Here is a 19194-nt window from a genome sequence, read left to right as displayed (position 1 = left end):
ATATCGTTGTGTGATTATCATGTTTTCATATGAACCCATGGTGACGATGAGTTCTATCACGGGCTAATCGTGATCATGGGGTCATAGCAGATTTACTATGGATTTCTTTAGTTAATTGTTTAATACCTTGGTATGTGATGATTATATGATATCTAGCATAGGTTGTGATTATTCGTCTTATGTGTGTCGCGAACATATAAGATAGCCTGTTAATCTCCTGTGAGACGATGAATCTTGAGATTTAGAACTTGCCATGCTAGCATAGGTTCATGTATTGTATGAATGATTAGTAGGTAACTCTAACCGTTTTACTTGCCCTGTGTAATCATAATGAATAACTTGCGCTTAAATCGTTATATTGTCAAATTCTGTAGACATATAGGGTCTCAACATAATTGATGTCTATTCAACTTCTATCTTAATTGTGGATGCTTGGTAGAATGGTAATTGTGCAACGAAAGTTGGCTTTTATCAGTTTCGTGTTGTTCGATTAATATCATCCCCGTTACATTCTAAGGGTAATAACAATAACTATTGAATGAAGTAGTAATGAAGTTATGATCTCATGTGTGTTTAATATTGTTAATTCAAGTGTTAATTTAAGTGTTAAATTCTTGTAGTTATGAATTAGTTAATCAACCTTAAGTGTTATTGTTTTGACATTGAGAAGTAATCATACATTGGTGAGTAAGTGTTAATTGAACATAATTAGTCAGAGTCTCTATGGGAGCGAACTAGAAATCATTTTGTACTACTTGCGAATGCGTATACTTGCGTGAATTATTAGCGCATACTTTGTGCCTAACAAGTTTTTGGCGCCGCTGCCGGGGACTGGGTATTAATTTGTTTAGTTTATGTACTTGCCATTAGTGGTCATTAGGACTCATTGATTAAGACTTGTTACTTATTGTTTCTGGTTGTCTTTCAGGTACTCTAGCTAGCGTTTATGTAAACACGTTCTCGCACTCGCAAGAGGATTCTAGATACGGCTGAGGAGACAGATTCACTTCTTGACATTCCGGAGAAGTTAGATTTTGAAGATTCGGATAAAGAGAGTGAAAAGAAAGAACCGGTAATAATGGGTGATCGTATAGTTCTAGCAGATCCAGCTCTTATGGACTTTTCTCGGCCTAAAATTGATGACAGTTAGTCAAGCATCATTCATCCGGCTATTCAGGCCAATACTTTTGAAATCAAGCCGGGAACTATTTAGATGGTGCAGAATTCTGTTTCTTTCGGAGGTGCGGCGACTGAAGATCCCAACATGCATATCAGGAATTTTGTCGAGATCTGCAGTACTTTCAAATATAATGGTGTTACAGATGAGGCTATCAAGCTGAGGCTTTTCCCATTCTCTCTGAGGGATAAAGCTAAGGACTGGTTACATTTTTTACTAGCTGGGTCCATCACTACTTGGGAAGATCTTGCGCAAAAGTTTCTGGTGAAGTTCTATCCAATGGCTAAGACTGCAGCTATGAGGAGTGTTCTTACTCAGTTTGCGCAGCAACCAACAGAATCTATGTGCGAAGCTTGGGAGCATTATAAGGAGATATTGAGAAAGTGTCCACATCATGGTATGCCTGACTGGATGGTGATCACTGGGTTTTACAATGGTTTGGGGGCCCAATCTCGGCCCATGCTCGATGCAGCTGCTAGAGGCGCCTTGTAGGACAAAAGCTATACTGAGGCCTATAATCTCATTGAAACTATGGCTGCGAACGAGCTTCAAAACCCAACTCAAAGGATAATGCCTGGGAAGGTAGCAGGTTTTCTAGAAGTTGATGCAGCTACAGCAATTGCAGCGCAGCTCCAAGCACTGTCTATGAAGGTCGATTCTTTAGCCAATTATGGAGTCAGTCAAATAGCTATTGTCTGTGAGCTTTGTGCAGACTCTCATGCTACAGATCAGTGTTCTCTTGTTAATGAATCTGTTCAGTATGTGAACAATTATCAACGACCGCAGCAGCCTGTGCCAGCTACTTATTATCCTAATAACAGAAATCATCCCAATTTCAGCTGGAGCAACAGTTAGAATGTTGTTCAGTAACCATATCAATAAGCTGTAAGTAAATAGTTTAATCCACCTGGATTCCAGCAACCTGATCAATATGCTCAAAGGCAATCATGTCCTCAATAAGGAGGTGATGCTCCACCTTCTAGTGCTGATTTTGAGGAGCTAAAACTGTTGTGCAAAAGTTAGGCTGTTTCTATCAAGACCTTGGAGAATCAAATCGGTCAAATAGCCAATGTCGTGCTCAATCGTCAACCTGGCATACTTCCCAGCGATACTGAAGTGCCAGGAAGGAAGGAAGCTAAGGAGCAAGTCAAAGCTGTTACCTTAAGGTCTGGAAAAGTTGCCAAGCTGAAAAAGCAAAAGATGGAGAAGCTAAAGTTGTAGATGAAGAAGAGAAGAAAAAGGAGAAAGATGGGGAACCAAGGAAGACTACTGTTGAACACACTCTGCCTGAGGGTAATACAGGGGAGAAACATCTCTATCCTGCACCACCTTTTCCTAAGCGATTGTAAAAACAAAAGCTGGATAAGCAGTTTGGTAAGTTTCTGGAGGTGTTCAAGAAACTTCACATCAACATACCTTTCGCTGAGGCTCTGGATCAAATGCCTAGTTATGCGAAATTTATGAAAGGTATTCTTTCAAGGAGGGTAAAACTGGATGATCTTGATACTGTTGCTCTAACGAAAGAGTGCAGTGCTGTGCTGCAACAAAAATTACCTCCAAAGCTTAAGGATCCAGGTAGCTTCACCATTCCTTGCACAATTGGCAAGTTGTCATTCGACAAGTGCCTTTGCGATTTAGGAGCAAGCATCAATCTGATGCCGTTGTCTATCTTCAAAAAGTTGAATTTGTCTGATCAAAGCCCACCTACATGTCTCTACAATTGGCTGGTCGTTCTATTACATACCCACGAGGCATCGCGGAGGACGTGTTAGTAAAGGTGGATAAGCTCATCTTTCCTGCAGACTTTATCATTCTGGATTTCGAGGAAGATAAGAAGATTTCCATAATCTTGGGAAGACCTTTCTTGGTTACAGGTCGTACCTTCATAGATGTGCAAAAAGGTGAACTTACTATGCGGGTGCAAGATCAGGATGTGACATTCAATGTATTCAATGCGATGAAATTCCCTACAGAAGATGAGGAGTGCTTCAAGGTGGATTTGATTGATTCTACGGTAACTTCAGAACTTGATCATGTGCTAAGGTCTGATGCCTTAGAAAAAGCCTTAGTGGGGGAATTTAACAGTGAAGATGAGGAAGGCAATGAGCAACTACAATATCTAAATGCTTCTCCTTGGAAGCGAAAGCTAGACATACTATTTGAATCTCTTGGTAATATTGATCTCAAGAATGCTGAGGGAAAGCTCAAACCATCTATTGAGGAAGCACCTATTTTGGAGCTTAAACCATTGCCTGAACACTTGAGGTATGCTTTTTTAGGTGATGCATCTACTTTGCCTGTTATTATTGCATCTGACCTTTCAGGTTGTGATGAGGACAAGCTCTTGAGGATCTTGAGAGAATTCAAATCAGCCACCAGATGGACTCTAGCAGATATAAAATGGATCAGCCCTTCGTACTGCATGCATAAAATTCTGCTAGAGGAAGGTAGAAAGCCGATTGTTGAGCAACAGAGAAGACTTAATCCTATCATGAAAGAAGTGGTGAAGAAGGAAATTCTAAAGTGGCTGGATGCAGGAATCATATATCCTATTTCTGATATTTCTTAGGTGAGCCCCATACAATGTGTACCTAAGAAAGGAGGTATTACTTTGGGAGCAAATGAGAAGAACGAGCTCATCCCCACTCGAACAGTCACAGGATGGAGGGTATGCATGGACTACAGAAAGTTCAATAAAGCCATGAGGAAGGATCACTTCCATCTTCCATTTATTGATCAGATGCTTGACAGGTTGGCTAGTCATGAGTATTATTGTCTTCTGGATGGCTATTCGGGTTACAATCAGATTTGCATTGCACCAGAAGATCAGGAAAAGACTACTTCCACTTGTCCATTTGGCACGTTTGCTTTTCACAGAGTTTCTTTTGGCTTATGTGGTGCACCTGCCACTCTTCAGAGATGCATGATGGCTGTATTTTCTGATATGATTGGAAATAATGTCGAAGTGTTCATGGACGATTTCTCCGTCTTTGGACATTCATTTGATGAATGTTTAAATAATCTCCGTTTGGTGCTCAAAAGGTGTGTGGAAACTAAAATGGTGCTCAATTGGGAAAAATGTCACTTCATGGTACAACAAGGCATCATTCTTGGGCATAAGGTCTCTAGTAAGGACCTTGAGGTGGATAAAGCCAAGGTGGGAGTCATTGAAAATCTCCCGCCACCTATTTTTGTGAAAGGAATCCGTAGTTTTCTTAGTCATGCGGGTTTTTATCGGCGTTTCATCAAGGAGTTCTCTAGGTTATCAAAGCCATTGTGCAACTTGCTCGAGAAAGATGTGCCTTTCAAATTTGATGATGAATGCGTGGCAGCATTCGAGACTCTCAACAAGAGTTTAATAACTGCACCAGTTATTATGACATCTGATTGGACATAACCTTTTGAGATGATGTGCGATGCAAGTGATTATGCAGTGGGAGCAATACTTGGGCAGCGCAAGAATATTATCTTTCATGTGGTCTACTATGCTAGTAAGACGCTAAATGGAGCTCAAATGAACTACACCACTATTGAGAAGGAGCTCATGGCTATAGTTTTTGGTTTCGAAAAATTTTGATCTTATCTACTTGGGACAAAGGTGACAGTATTTACTGATCACGCTGCCATTTGCTATCTGGTCTCAAAGAAGGATTCGAAGCCTAGACTTATTTATTGGGTGCTCTTGCTACAGGAATTTGAGTTAGAGATCAAAGATCGAAAAGGTACTGAAAATCAAGTAGCTGACCATCTCTCTAGATTGGAGAATCCCGATTCTACTTCACATGATAAGACATTGATCAACGAATATTTTCCGGATGAGCAGTTGTTCACAATTCAAGAGGAAGAGCCATGGTTCGCAGACATTGTGAACTATCTTGTCATAAATATAATGCCTCCTAATATGAATGCGGCTCAAAATAAGAAGTTTCTACATGAGGTGAAGTGGTATATGTTAGATGAACCATATTTGTTTAGACAAGGAGCTGACCAGATCATCAGGAGATGTATCCCATTCTGTGAGACGGAGGGGATATTACGAGACTATCATTCCACAGTTTATGGTGGACATTATGGTGGTGAAAAGACAACAGCTCGTATTCTTCAAGCAGGTTTTTTTCTGGACTACGTTGTTTAAGGATGCACATCAGTTTGTTTTAAGGTGTGATCGTTGCCAAAGACTTGGGAATCTTACTAGAAAGGATGAGTTGCCTTTAAATGTGATGCTTGAATTTGAGGTCTTCGATATTTGGGGAATCGATTTCATGGGATCATTTATCTCATCCTGCAATAATCAGTACATCTTGCTGGCAGTCGATTATGTCTCGAAATGGGTAGAAGTCAAGGCTCTACCGATGAATGATGCAAGGGTAGTGTTGAGTTCTCTTCATAAGCAGATATTCACAAGGTTTGGAACGCCACGAGTTATCATAAGTGATGAGGGGTCGCATTTCTGCAATCGTAAGTTCACTTCTATGATGCAGCGCTACAATGTGAATCATCGCATTGCTACTGCCTATCATCCACAAACTAATGGTCAAGCTGAAGTGTCTAATAGAGAGATCAAGCGCATTCTAGAGAAAGTTGTTTGTCCGTCAAGGAAAGATTGGTCTTTGAAGCTCGATGAAGCTGTTTGGGCTTATAGAACAGGATACAAGACTCCACTTGGGATGTCCCCGATTCAACTTGTCTATGATAAGGGATGTCATTTACCTGTGGAGCTTGAGCATAAGGCTTATTGGGCATTGAAGAAGTTAAACCTTGATCTAGATGCAGCTGGGAAGAAGAGAATGCTTAAGTTAAATGAACTTGATGAATTTCGACTTCAAGCGTACGAGGATAACAAAATGTACAAGGAAAAAGTAAAAAGGTGGCATGACAAGAAGTTATCTCCTAAGTTATTTGTGCCGGGGCAACAAGTTCTTCTATTCAACTCTCGTCTCTGACTTTTTCCTGGAAAGTTGAAATCAAGGTGGTCTGGACCATTTATCGTCAAAACTGTGTTTCCACATGGAGCGGTGGAGATTTTTGAGAATGATCCGAGCCAAGCATTCAAAGTTATTGGTCAGATATTGAAACACTATTATGGGGATACGGAAAACTGGGAAGTAGTTAGTGTCGTTTTATTGTCAACTTGATTGAACTACTCTACGTCAATCTAATGACGTAAAAGAAGCGCTTCTTGGGAGGCAACCCAAGATATGAGACCATAGGAACCCTTAGAATTTAGTACTCTATCCAAAAACCCAAAAAATCAGAAAAAAAAACTGGCTGAATTTTTTTTCCCAGTAACCTTCCAGGCGCCCGCCTGTAGGTTCCAGGCGGCCGCTTGCTCGCAGGCGCCCGCCTGCTGGTTCCAGGCGACCGCCTGCGGCCCAAACTTTTAAAAATTCGTTTCATCTTATAAAAAAACAGAAAAAAACACAAAAATAATTCCACAGCACTACAACCCCATTACCCACGATTTCCTTCTCCAAATCAACCACAAACCCCACTCCTAATCTAATTCTAACCCTAATCTTACCCTATATATACACACAACTGAAAGGCATATGTCATAGCCTATTTATTTATTCGAGTATTTAACTCAACTCAAATAAGAATGTAACAAGTAAATAGTGGTTCTATCGTCAAAGAGATCTCTCAAAGTAACATCTGTCAAAAAATTAAGAAACAATGTTCATCTACAAACTTGAGAAGATAATTCACTAGAAGAAGTTCAAGAAATTGATCAAGCCTCAGTGATACAAATCAAGATTGTGGATTTAATCAAGTGTCATAGATCTTGTCAGTGTATCAAACAATTACAAGGATTTAATCTGAAGAAAATCAAGTTATTAAAGTCAAGATATGGAGAAACGTCACAGAAGTTAGTCACTCATGAACCAGACAGTACATCGAGTGCCAACATTGAAGTGGTGGAATTGATTTATAATTTTCAGAAGATTTTCAGAAGAATAGTTGCAGTTCAAGAGTAGTATTAATTCTCTATTAATTAATTAAGTCATATAATTTAATTAAGAAAATAAATTATATCTGCAAAGATTAATTTATAGATTAATTGATTAATTAATTTCAAATTAATATTATTGATTTTCAGAAGTATATTTGAATTAAAATCAGTTTTAATTCAATAAGACAATTAAACTTGAACTGGCATGACAATCCAGATTGTCATACCGATTGTCATGCCAGGTCATTTCTGATTGTCTCACCGAAAGTTCTAGCAGGGAGGAGAATTGTCTTGCCAGTTCAAATTTGATAGTCTTGCTAGTTCATTCAGTTGTCTCACCGATTGTCATGCTAGTACAATAGATAGTCATGCCAATTGTCTTGGTAGTTCAAATCAATTCTGTTGATTGGTTTATTTAATTCGAGAAGCAGACATTCAAGACAACAGAGAACAGATATTAAATACACTCAACTACTCAAGAACAGGAAGAACAGAGCAGCATAAATTTTTCATCTTCAACTGTTAAATTTAAGAAAATTAATTTCTAGCATTTATAGTTAAATCTAAACCACTAGAAATCATTCTCTTGTTCTTGTGTAACTATCTAGCGAATCAAAATCCCTAGAACTTAATCTGAAATTGCTTTTAGCATTTGATCTTTTTATTGCAAAAATAGAAAAAGTTCATGTCGAATTTATTATAGATTAGTGATAATTTATTTGAGATTAATCCCTTATAAATGATACCGTTGTTGTAACACCTTTCAAGTTTAATAATAGTTTTATTTAACTTGAATTTTGTTTCACCTTTTTATTCCGCATTAAATTCGATTAAACGGTATAGTTTGTATTCAACCCCCCCCCTTCTACAAACATATTGGGACCTAACAATTGGTATCAGAGCCTTCTGATTAACGAACAAATCAAGATCCTAGACTTTTGTGATTCTTCCTCTCCTTGAATTTTTATTTATTCAAAAATTCATAATGACTTCACAAAAAGTTGGAACCGTTAAAATTCCATTGTTCGATAAAGAAAATTATATTATGTGGAAGAAGAAGATGCTCTTGTTCTTACAAGTTGCAAATCCCAAATATTTGGATGTGTTAAAGAAGCGTCCAAAACTTCCGATGGTTATTGAACCAGAGGTTATAGAAAATGATGTTGTAATTACAAAAGCTAGAACCTATGCAAAGAGCCTGAAGATTTTACTCCTGCTGAAATGGAAGAAGCCTCCTTGGATGCCAGCCTTCAATTAATTTTAGTTGATTCCTTGATGAACAGACATGTGACGAACTGTAAAAATTCCAAACACATCTGGGAAACTATTGAGGTGATTAATGAAGGCACAGAGGAAGTTTGGGAGAACAAGTTAGAGATCCTAACCTCTGAATATGAACATTTTAAATCCAATCCAGGAGAAGGACTTACTGAAGTGTTCGAGAGGTACAATGCTTTGATCAACAACCTGAACATAAATGAAAATACTATTCAATCAGGGAGGTTAACAAAAAGTTCCTTTTAACATTGCCAACTCATCTTGAACACATAATCACTGCCATAAGAGAAGCGGGAGATCTGAGTGAGATTTCTTTGGAAAGGCTCTACGGTGTGTTAAAAACCTATGAGTTGGAGCAGATCCAGCAGAAGGAAGTCTACGGGAAAGGTAGAGTGGTCAGCATGTCTACTGCTCTAGTAGCTGAACAACAACAACAACAACAATAATAACAACAACAATAATCTCAACAGTCAGAGAGAATGGTAAAGTCTTCCAAGGCTGAAGAAAATGTGATAGTAGCAGAATTTGATCCTCCTACTAAAAATCAATTCGGTGATGATTTTTACTCCTTGAAAGAGCTGGAGCAATTGGAAGATGAGTCATTGGCCCTGATTGTCAAGAGATTCTCCAATGTCAGATTCAAGAGGAATCCCAAGTTCAAGTACAAGTCCAACTACAACAGATTCCAGAAAGGTGGATCTTCATCCTCTAACACCAGCAGTGGTGGATACAAAATAGGGATGGTTGATCAGAGCACCATTCGATGCTTTAACTGCAATGAGTTGGGACACTTTGCCACAGAATGCAGGAAGCCAAAACAAGTAAGGAAGAACTCTTATGATTCTAATCAGAAGAGTAAATCTGAAAGGGCTTACCTGGAAAATGGAAGAAGCTGGGATGATACTGACAGTGAAGATGAAGAAGTTGGGAATCTTGCTCTTATGGCTATTGATGGAAATACTTCATCGTCAAGAAAAGAGGTAAAATTTATTGATGCTGAATTAGTTTATCATCTAGGAGGCTCCTTAGATTGTGCTCGTCGTGATAATGAAATGTTAATTCAACAAATCAAAGACCTTGAGAAAGAGGTCAATGAATTAAGACTTGTGCAGATTAATCAATATAAATTGAAAGAACTAGTATCTTTTCTAGAGAATAGAGTTCACTGTTATAGATTACTCGAAACTATTCTCAAAGATAAGTTCACCGGTCTTGAGACTAAGGTTAAAGCTTACTTTAATTCTTGCTCGAAGGCTAAAGAGTTCTACAATAAGCAAGCTATTAATCAAACTTCTGGAGTAGGTTATGATTACAATGTTGCTATTGGAGAATTAGGCATAAACTCCCCTCCTCATATCCGTGCTAAAGGTAGGGAAGTACCACATGTGCTTAAGGGTGTTGATAAACCCCTCTATAAAGAATCAATTGTTGAACTATTTGATGAGACCTCCTTTATTATTCAAGAAGAAATACGTGCTGAAGATCTTGCTAATGAGAAGGTTATTTCCAAGCCAAGTGTGTCGAAAGTTCCAGTCAAAGTTGTGAAAGCAACTAAGACTAACTCAGACACACATGAGTTGGATAACAAAAATGCCATTTCTACCATGCATAATTTGCCTGTTGTTAATTCCTCTCATAAAGTATGTGGTGTTCCTAATTGCATGTCTTGTGCTTTTAATTTGATGTATGCTTATTTTAATGGTAAGCATGTTTCTAGTGATAAGACTACTCCTCGTCAGCATGTGAATAATAGAAAGTATAATAGGTCTAACAATGCTAGTCCTCCTAAAGCTAGAAAGGAGACATTTGTGCCTAAGCCTAAACAGAAATTTGTTAAGGCTCTTTATAAGGTCAAATGTCCAGTCATTGAGAAAGTTGAGAACATAAAAGTTAAGAATGTTGTTTTGCCTGATAAAGCCAATTCTACAAGTATGCCGGACCCAACCAAGTTTGGGTTCCGAAGAAGGTCTAATTCATTTGTATTGCAGGGCATTAAACAGGTGGAACCGATAGTGTGGATTCTTGACAGCGGATCGTCAAGATATATGACCGGAGATAGAGCCCTGCTATCAAATGTGGTTGAGAAAGCTGGCCCAGTGGTTACCTTTGGAGATAACAACAAAGGTCTAACTAAGGGATATGGCTGTTTGCAAGCTGGAAATGTTATCATTGAAAATGTGTATATCGTGCAAGGACTTGAACACAATCTGCTTAGTATCAATCAATTCTGTGACAAGGGCTACTATGTTTTATTCGACAAGCTAAAGTGTCAGATCCTGCATAAGAAAAGTGAAAAACCCTCCTTGATGGGAATCCAGAAAGGAAATATGTTCGTAGCTGACATGAACTCTGGAAGCAGTCCTGAAGTCAATTGTTTCTATGCAAAGGCATCGTCAAATGAGAGTTAGCTATGGCATAAGAGACTTTCCCATCTCAATTTCAAAGCAATGAATTCTCTTGTTAAGAGAGAATTGGTGAGAGGTCTGCCTCAACTGGAATTCTCCACAGAAGGACTGTGTGAGGCATGCCAGAAAGGAAAGTCAAAGAAAGCAAGTCACAAAGGCACTAACACATCCTCCATAACTTTTATTCTTCAATTATTGCACATGGATTTGTTTGGACCAGTTAATGTTCTTTCGATGTCAAAGAAGTGTTACTGTCTTGTGATAGTTGCTGACTATTCCAAGTATACGTGGGTTTTATTCCTTCACTCTAAGGATGAAACACCACAAGTTGTGATTGATCATATCAAGTTGATCGAGTTAGATTCTAATGTCTCTGTTAGAGCAATAAGGTCAGATAATGGAACAGAATTCAAGAATTCACTTCTCAATGAATTTTGTACAGACAAAGGGATTACCAGACAATATTCAGCTCCTAGAACCCCTCAGCAGAATGGAGTGGTAGAAAGGAAGAATCGTACATTGATTGAAGCTGAAAGAACTATGTTAAGTGAATAAGGTCTTCCAATGTACTTTTGGGCTGAAGCTGTCAATACTGCATGTTATACTCAGAATCGAACTCTAATCAACAAGGACCTCATGAAGACTCCTTATGAGATTATGGATGAACAGAAACCTTCTATCAAATACTTTCATATATTTGGTGCCAGATGCTTCGTGCTCAAGGATGGAGATGATCGTCGTGGTAAATTCGAGGCAAAGGCATATGAGGGTATTTTTGTTGGTTATGGAAGAAGATCATACAGGGTGTATATCATTGATCAACACAAAGTAACTGAAAGTGTTAATGTTACATTTGATGACACTAAACTCCCAAGTATCCAAACTGAAGATCCTTCCGAGAAACTGAAGTTTGGTGATATGTCAGATTCAGAATCAGAAAATGATCAAGAACCTGAGGTTGCTGCTGGTGAAGAACCTGTTAATCATGATGATACTCAAGGTAATGGTGATGGAAATATTGGCAACAATGGAGATACCACTGCTACTGACGGAGAATCATCAAGTCAACCTGGCAACAACTCAGGGGGAGATGCTGAAGGATCAACTAGTAGGACACAACATCCCAATGTATTTCAAGGGAAATCATCAAGATCAAATCTTCCAAGACAGACTGTCTAGAATAAAGTTCATCCTTTTGAGTAGATTATTGGTGATCCAGATATTGGAGTCAGAACTAGACGTGCTACTCAAAATAAATGTTCGTTCTCAGGATTTCTTTCTGAGATGGAACCTAAGAAGATTTAGGAAGCACTGACTGATCCAGATTGGGTGATTGCTATGCAAGATGAACTCAATCAGTTTGAACATCAACAAGTCTGGAAAATGGTACCTAGACCTACACACAAAAAATCTGTTGGCACTTGGTGGGTATTCAGGAATAAACTAGATGAAGACGGTGTGGTTACAAGAAATAAAAGCAAGACTGGTAGCTAAAGGGTATTCTTAAGCTGAAGGCATTGATTATGATGAAATCTATGCTCCAGTGGCTAGACTTGAGGCCATCAGGATATTTCTGGCATTCATAGCATTCTCGAATTTTAAAGTTTATCAAATAGATGTCAAGAGTGCCTTTCTGAATGGAAGGTTGGATGAAGAGGTATATGTAGAGCAACCTCCTGGTTTTGAAGATCCAGATCATTTGGATTTTCTCTACTTTCTTTTCAAGGCTATCTATGGTCTCAAACAGTCTCCGAGAAAATGGTATGACACTCTTTCTGAATTTCTAATTGAAAATGGCTTTACTAGAGGTGTCATAGATAAAACTCTCGTTTCTAAAAAGCATAAGAATGATACTTTATTAGTCCAAGTCTATGTGGATGATATAATATTTGGGTCTACTAATGATAGTCTCTGTAAGAGATTTGCTAAGTTAATGCACAACAAATTTGAAATGAGCATGATGGGAGAGCTGAAGTTCTTTCTTGGATTACAAGTAAATCAAAGGTTAGATGGAATATCTATTTATCAATCCAAGTATCTCAAGGAACTCCTCAAAAAGTACAATCTAGAGGATTCTGCATCAGCAAGGACTCCGTCATCTACAGTTGTCAAGCTTGGACCATGTGGAAACTCCATTAAGGTAGATGTCACAAGCTATAGACGTATGATTGGCTCATTACTCTATCTTACTGCAAGTAGACCAGATATTATGTATGCGACATGCTTATGTGCAAGGTTCCAAGCGGATCCTAGAGGTATTCATCTTGTTGCTGTTAAACGAATCTTGAGATATCTTAAGGGAACACCAAATCTAGGTATTTGGTACCCTAAAGAATATGTTTTTAACCTTGTTGGATATACAGATTCAGATTACGCAGGAAGTGTTGTTGATAGGAACAGAACCTCAGGGAGTTGTCAATTCCTAGGTAGCAGGCTAGTCTCATGGTACAGCAAGAAACAGTAAACAGTTTCCAACTCAACGACCGAGGCTGAATATATTGCTGCTGGAAGCTGCTGTGCTCAGATCTTGTGGATTAGGAACCAGCTACGGGACCATGGCTCTGTATTGAACAAAATTCCTATTTATATGACAATACAAGTGCAATAGCCATCACCAACAACCCTGTGCAGCACACAAGGACCAAGCACATTAACATCATGTATCATTTTATTAGAGAGCACGTCATGAATGGTACTGTTGAACTATTTTTTGTTCCAACAAAAGAACAAATAACAGATATTTTCACTAAACCACTTGACGAATCCACATTTACCAGATTAGTTGGTAAATTGGGTATGTTGAATAGTTTTAGTGATTAAACTAGTTAATATCTGAGATCTGTTCTTGAATGAATTTACAAATGAATTTTTCATGATTGAAAAATTTATTTGCAAGTTTATTTTATCATGTTTACCATATTTCTTGCTTATTTCTTTGTAATTTTTATTATCTTATCTTCTTTATTTTTTTTTTACTTGTTAATTTTAATATCTCAGAATATTTTATTTTCACTAAAAATATTTTTCTATGAATTTTATTTGCTAAAATTCAAAAGAAATCTATTTTTGGACTAAATATATAATTATTTCTGAAATATTTTAATTTTGTAAATATTTTCTTCCATATTTATATTAGTCTTTATTTCAATTTTCTGTAATTGTTAATATTTTCTGTATTATGTGTTTTTTTATGTTATTTTAACTGCAATGACAATCGGCAAGACTATTACAATTGTCTTGCTGAAAGTCATTCCAGTTTAACTTTGTTTATTTTAATTTTCAGTGTAGTTTAATAATGGCAAGACAATCGGTAATTGTCTTTCCAGTTTATTCGGTTGAACCTTCTTTTATTTTGTACTGATATGACAATCGGTATGACTATCAGATTGTCATACCGATTCTTTTTTATTTTTTATTTTCTGTTAAAATTTCTTTTATTTTGTACTGGTATGACAATCGGTATGACTATCGGATTGTCATACCAGTTATGTTTATTTTCTTTTTAAATTCAAAACTTTTGCCTGGTATGATAATCGGTATGACAATCCCGGATTGTCATACCAGTTGTAGAACTTAGGTTCTTTTTTCTTGTTTTCTTTCTCATTTCAGTATAATCAGCTCTCTCTCTCTCTCTCTCTCTCTCTCTCTCTCTCTCTCTCTCTCTCTCTCTCTCTCTCTCTCGTTTTCAATCACTCGAACAGACTCTCTCGCTCCATTAATTCTTCCTTGCTCGAGTTTCTACTCAGCAAAACAAAACCTCACTACTTTTATATATACATACATACGTGTGTATACATACAGAAGTGCTGCCCGTTTTTTTTAAAGGTTTAATTAGTTCTGGTAATTGGAATTGGGTGTTCTTTTTTAACTTTGTTTTTATACTCAAAAATCCAATTCATTTTCTTGAACTTAAATCAGGTCTTCTGTTGTGTGTTTCCTTTATCTTGATTTACTAGTGTGTTTGTGGGACAAAAATCAATAAGCCACAATTTTTTATTTTTTTGGATATAATTGAATTAATTCGAATTATTAGTTATTTTTTAATTCGATTTTTTTTAATTTAATTCTTAAAATTCTAAAAGTGTGTGTTTTATTGAACTTTTTAATGGCTCTCAATTTCCAAATTGTCTCGCATAATCATGTTGGTTATTCTAATCCAAAAAATTGTAGTGTTGAAAAATTTAAGCCGTGGATTAGATTTTTAAATGACTAGTCGATTGTTAGCTCTTCTATTAAATCGAATGTTCTATTAAATGTCGACTTGCTTAGACTGATTTGCACAACTTCTACTGTGGCCACTGATTCTAAATCTTTTTCATTCACCGTGGCAAACACATAGTATGTAATTGATGAAACAGTTATCAATAGAGCTTTAAATTTTCCAATGGACAATTTCTGTACTTTATCCTCTGACAATGAGATTTCAAATTTCGTTCATGCTATTAACTATCAGGGGGTGATTAATTTGACTAAGTTGTCTAAATAAAATTTGGTTTCTGAATGGGATATTTTCTTCGATACACTTTCCAAAGTGTTTTCCAACTGCACTAAATCCAATTTGCACAACATCACTTCCACTCTGCAGTATATTGGTCTTGCGGTTGTTTTCAATTAAAGGATAAATTTAGGCAAATTATTCTTACCCATTCTTCTGAGACGTCTCACTGCAGCTTTGCGTGATCATTCTACGAATCGTAGGGTTTCTTGCTACTACGCTCGATTTCTTATGCTTATAGCATAACATCTTCTCACACCTGAGCATAAGGCTCTTTTTGCTAACTCAACAGTATAACTCATCAGTAGCTGAACCCCCTCCGGTAAGCAAAAAGATCTACACACGCCAAGACACAACCTTTAAATTCATGCAAGTTCCAGTACTTGTATCTGCTTTCATGGCCACCTTCATTCCCTTACCAATTTTTAATTTTCCCGGTCATGAACAGCAAACTCAACCTCCAGTGCTTCAAGCCACCCAGGCACAAACATCATATGCTCTTCCACTGCAGGTAATAATTCCTCACTCTCAACCTATTCCTACTTCTGATGTAAGACCCCCAGTGGTTGATAGGGCTGACCATGAAGTTGTAGAACCACAGCTTCAATCTCAGGTCATAGAGCCAAACACAGAGTCACAACCTATCTCAAACTCCCCCCCACTGTCAAAAATGTTACCGAGAAGGTTAGTTGGAAGTAGTGTGTTTTTAGAAGTGAATGAACCCTCAGCTCTGCCTCCTCCCAAGAAGAGAAGAACATTTACTGAGGCATCTGAAAGCCCATCCTTGTCCTCCCAACATGACATGGACTTTGAAATGGCCACTGAACAGTTACTAGAGACATTCTCTCAACAGGATGAATCTATTGAAATTCGCCATAGGGCCATGGCATCTTGTACTGAGTCAAGCACACTTCCATTAATCACAATGGAAGCATACATACCAATAGATGACACTCAGGACACAGAGAGAGGAGTGCACATTGAGTCAGTTACAGTGCCTGCCATAGTTACGGCAGAAGAGCAGTCACATGCTTCAGAGAGAAAATCTGTTTCTCAGCCACCTCTAATAGAGTCATTTTCTCCCCTCCCAGATCCAACACCTCTGGCTCCCTCACGGGATTCTCCACTCGCAGATTTATCTGGAGAAGGTGGAGGACAACTCGGTCAGTCTATCCCTAAAGCAATTCAGACATCTATTTCCCTTGAAAAGATAGACTTGGCTGAGGATCGGGACTCGCGAATTCCCATTGCACCACCACTGACCTCTCTTGAAGAGGCTAGGGTGATTTCAATTGTAGGTACAGAAGACCAGCAACATAATGGCTCCTCACGAGCAATTATATTGAGAGAAACATAAGCACGTGAGATGAGTGAACCAGGAACGAGAGTTATTCAGGTGAGCGCACACACAGACACAAACACTGAAAACCTGTTAGCTCAGATTGCTACTCTGAAAGAACAACTTGCTAAAAGTCAGGTTGAGGCTCAAACATTCAAAGCACAAGTGGTTGAACGGTCTTCTTCTTCCACCTCTGTCAACAATCAGCTGGCATTCATCAGGAATGATATCTCAGATTTGAAGACCACTGTGATACCAAAGCTTAACTCCATTCAGGAATCTCCAACTTTATCAGCCGAAGACATTTCAAACCTCTACTCTATCCATACAAGAATGAATTCTCTTGAAGATCTGATTGAAATGAACCATTCACTGGACTCTTCCAGATTCCTAAATATAGAAAAGGGCATGGAACATCTCAATGAAGGGATGAAGCACTTGTATTTCATGATAAAAAATTCCCACTGCCCTAATGAAGAGCAAATGACCTTCTTTGAAGGGCCGTCTGGTGGAGGCTCGGGCTCTGGAGGTAATAGGGGTCATAAAGAGTCTAAATGGAAATTTGTAGAGGATTCCTCAACTAAGGGGGAGAAGCAGGGGAAAAGTGCAAAAGAAAAAGAAAAAGATTCTTCTACTAGAGAGACAAGGAAGGCTGATGATGTCTACTATAGTGGATAACAAGATGACTTCGATATTCTTGATGTTCCCACTGAACCAGTCTTGGAAGATAAAGCTGGTATCTTTGAAGCTGAGGAGGAAAGTAATTTTGAAGAATGGAAAGAGGAAGCTCAAGTGGATCCTGTTTTTGAGAAAGAATTCCAGTAGCAGCAGTCAGAGTTGAAGAGAAAAGAAGCTAAACTTAAAAAGATATCTCAGATAATTGATATGAAGAAAGAAATCCAAAGAACAGAAACTCTTGAAAAGCAACGTCTTCATGACATTAAAGTTGAAGCAAGAAGAAGAGATGTCAATCTAAAGATTGGTATAAAATGGGATGAAGCAAGAAGAGTTATTGATATACCTCAGCTGAGTACAAACAATGATAGGGAGTTTTTATATCTTCTCGACAGGCTGGAAATTTCTAATCCAAACAATGACGTGTACATGAATGCTATCAAGACTGAAATCTCAAGGATCTCAGCTGCTTTTGACAGATCATTAAATGAAATGAGCATATTTGTATATTTTCAGAGTGAAGGATCTTTCAAGGTATCACTTCATCTGTTTGAGAATCTTTCTTTATCAAAGATTTGGGTTCTTCTCAACAAAGTCAAAAGGAGCTCAGAATTAAATGAAGTCCTTCGTGAAAGGCTAAAAGAGTTTGCTAATAGGGCTAGTCCTCAAGTGGTCAACTTACCCTTTCAAGTAAGATTCTTTAAGTCTAACTGTCTTCAAATCTGCCATTTCGATTCACAATCTCTTAAAGACTACTCTGCTAAACATCTTTTCTGAATGGAACATCACTTAAGATCTGCTGGATACTCATCTGAGTTGAAAACTAAAGCTGCTGATTTGATTCAAGCTTACTTTGAAAAGAACATTAAAAGGTACAATCAGTTGAAGAATAAGCTAAAGTCAGTTGGAGGTCAACCAGTTAGACCAGTCAGTTTCACTTCAGAAAGGGATTGTGTCTATGACAAAGAGTTGCTGCAAGATTTGGAAGAAGGTGAATTCGGAAGAGAAGACAACTGAATTCAAATAGCTCAAAACTTAATATAATATGCTTAGAGTTTAATGAATCAAGATAGATAAATGTATTCATATGTTCAGTCTAGAGGAACATCTATCTTGTATTCACTTGTAAATTTCTTTTGGAATCTGGAAAATGTTAAATATAATTCAGAACTTTTCTACTATTTACTTTGCATTACTGTTTATATCTTTTTCTTATTTGTTAGTTGAGTTATTCTCTAGGTATTTGTTGTTATTGTCTAACAAACAAATTGGGGGAGATTGAAAGGCATATTTCATAGCCTATTTGTTTATTCGAGGATTTAACTCAACTTAAATAAGAATGTAACAAGTAAATAATGGTTCTATCTTCAAAGAGATCTCTCAAAGTAACATCTGTCAAAGGATTAAGAAACATTGTTTGTCTACATACTTGAGGAGATAATTCACTGGAAGAAGTTCAAGAAATTGATCAAGCCTCAGTGATATAAATCAAGATTGTGGATTTAATCAAGTGTCAGAGATCTTGTCAGTGTATCAAATAATTACAGGGATTTAATCTGAAGAAAATCAAGTTATTAAAGTCAAGATATGAAGAAACGTCACAGAAGTTAGTCACTCATGAACCAGACAGTACATCGAGTGTCAACATTGAACTGTTAGAATTGATTCATAATTTTTAGAAGATTTTCAGAAGAATAGTTGCAGTTCAAGAGTAGTATTAATTTTCTATTAATTAATTAAGTCATATAATTTAATTAAGAAAATAAATTATATCTGCAAAGATTAATTTATTGATTAATTGAATTAATTGATTAATTAATTTCGAATTAATATTATTGATTTTCAGAAGTGTATTTGAATTAAAATCAGTTTTAA

At 37.3% G+C, this 19194-nt stretch overlaps 1 non-coding gene across 1 annotated transcript; it reads right to left on the bottom strand.

The window, feature by feature from the left end:
- Positions 1-1471: 1471 nt before the first annotated feature.
- Positions 1472-1578, bottom strand: LOC141722738 (small nucleolar RNA R71). The gene has a single exon (XR_012575742.1). It is a non-coding gene; the product is annotated as a small nucleolar RNA R71 (small nucleolar RNA).
- Between the last annotated feature and the right edge of the window lie 17616 nt (positions 1579-19194).

This window comes from Apium graveolens, chromosome 4 (genome assembly GCF_009905375.1).
Source record: "Apium graveolens cultivar Ventura chromosome 4, ASM990537v1, whole genome shotgun sequence".
Classification (NCBI taxonomy): Eukaryota; Viridiplantae; Streptophyta; class Magnoliopsida; order Apiales; family Apiaceae; genus Apium; species Apium graveolens.
This window is presented reverse-complemented; position numbering and strand designations above follow the sequence as displayed.